Source organism: Pteropus medius, unplaced genomic scaffold (genome assembly GCF_902729225.1).
Source record: "Pteropus medius unplaced genomic scaffold, Ma_sr-lr_union100, whole genome shotgun sequence".
NCBI lineage: Eukaryota > Metazoa > Chordata > Mammalia > Chiroptera > Pteropodidae > Pteropus > Pteropus medius.
Genome location: NW_024350399.1, coordinates 2,211,663 through 2,213,955, shown reverse-complemented (window position 1 = coordinate 2,213,955; position 2,293 = coordinate 2,211,663). Strand labels below are relative to the sequence as shown.

General features: G+C 41.5%; 1 pseudogene; it reads right to left on the bottom strand.

The window, feature by feature from the left end:
- Positions 1 to 1,483: 1,483 nt before the first annotated feature.
- LOC120584325 (uncharacterized) lies at positions 1,484 to 1,602 on the bottom strand (annotated as a pseudogene).
- Between the last annotated feature and the right edge of the window lie 691 nt (positions 1,603 to 2,293).

Sequence of the window (2,293 nt, the reverse complement as noted above, 5' to 3'; positions counted from 1 at the left end):
CCTTGGCTCGTGGTTTCCTCTTCTCTAGGATGAGTCTCAACAGCAAACTTCTCTCTTGGGAATTTAGAGCCTAGACATCAATATCCAGAGACTGCAGGTAACTGAAGCTGGTCGCCTTGTGTGCAAGTCCTCAAAATGCCCAATTTCTTGCATTCCCAGACTTCCTTGTTCGGGTTCTTCCCTTGGATTATGAAATGCCTAGTATTTTTTAACTAAGTCCTTTAGCTAATGTTGGTTTCTGTAACTAACAATTGAAATGATCTTGACTAAAACAATGAAGGATTCCATCTTAATTACCTAGTTTGCTTCCTACAACTCAGTCTCACAGAATCCTTCTTATACTGGTGACTATCGGCTACCTCAAGGCATCTGTGGAATCCAAAATCAGCACTAATGTTGGTATATGTAGAACAATTTAATATTCATCCTCTCTCTTCACACACACATGCATATGTGTGCACGCATGTGAGCACATACACATATACACGCACACTCCAGATCCTCTCATCATCCGTTGTGCCTTTTCTCCAGCACCTGTGAGGCTAGATTCTACTCTCCCTTGATGTTTGCTCACAGCTCATCTCTCCACTGCATGCTGCTACATGCACATGAAGGAGCCTCATGCATGCACATCAGTAAATCTAACTCTGAAAGGGAAACCTCTCTTTTCTAGAAGAAACTACTTCCCTTGCCTTTCCTGAGTAGTCTTCTCTATTTCATTGTCCCCATTAACTATGTTTCATCAGCAGGGCAATGGGCCTCACTTTTTAGAGATCAGGGACCCCTTTGATGAAGGCTGAGACATTTCCATAAAAAAAATTTCACACACACACACACACACACACACACACACACAATTTTGCATACGACAAAAGTTCTTGGATTCTTGATTAAGAATCACTTCATTAGGAATAGTATTTCTATGACTTCCCTCCACCACTATACACACACTTCCATTAATTCTCACCCTTCTCTAATGATGATTCATCCACACCTCTGATGCCAGAGATACTGATAAAATAAACCCAGTTCATCCCTCTTAGAGTTTATTAGGCTGAGAAAAATTTAAAAAGCCAAGCTTCCTTAACAATTACAGATAGTTACACTTAGGAGTCATTTAGAACACTTCCTCAGGAGATATATTTAAAAACAATCTAGATTATGGTTTATTTCACACAGGTTACATTTTAAATGCTTCCCTTCATGGACCCTGGCTGAAATTAGGAGACAGCCAAGTCTTAACAGCAGCACACTTATCAAGAATTTTTTAGGTGGGTTATTTCCTGGGAAGATTATCACAGTGATTAATCTCATCCATATTTTTTGTTGTCAATTTCAGAAGGTGATATAATTGGCCAAGTTCCCAGGTTCTAGAGATCTTGTCAGTTTTGAAACCTGCAGCTTCTAATATACTAACTCTATCTTCTAATTTAGAAAAGAGGTCTGAAAACATTGGAGTTTTCTGGGTTGCCTTTTTTTTTTTTGCCTATAGCACCTGGCCTTCCTATGTGGTCTCCCATTCAAGTACTAACCAGGCCTGACCCTGCGTAGCTTCAGAGATCAGACGGGGTCGGGCTTGTTCAGGGTGGCATGGTCGTAGACCATGGACTGTGGCCCCACTGGGGAGCAAACTCAGGATCTTCTGCATGTAAAGCAGACATGCTGACTGCTACACTATGGAATCACATCTTGAATTGCCTTCTCCAAGCTAAAATAGTCTGCTGAGGAAAAAGATAAGTGGAGAAGAGAAGATGGAAAGAAGAAAGAGTGGATGCCGTAGTGAGAGAATCATAAGATTGGCGGCAGGTCAGAGACTGCACGAAAAAGTCTCTTTTTCCTCCCAGTGCCAGTGGTTCAAGACTGGCCCCAAGGCCCTAAGGCTTTACTTTAGTCCATTTGGCTTCCAGGTGGATTCATTTATTTTGTTTGATTATTTACTTTTCAATAGAGTCAGCATGGTCTAGAGCAGGGTTTCTCAATCTTGATCCTATGGCATTTGGGGCCAGAAAAGTCTTTGTTGTAGGTGGCTTTCCTGTGCATTGGAAAATGTTTAGCAGCACTCCTGGCCTCCATCCACTAGATGCCAATAACATCTCCCAGTTGTGACAACCAAAAATGTCCCCGGAGTGGGGGGCAAAATTGCTCCTGGCTGAGAATCATTCTAGAGGAAGGGTTCAGAGTCAGCCAGATTTAGCTTCCAACTCTAGCTCCATCCCTATAAGCTTATGACCTTGAAAAATACTATTTATCTGAGTCTGTTTTTTGTCAGCAAATAATATTTATCTCAAAAAGT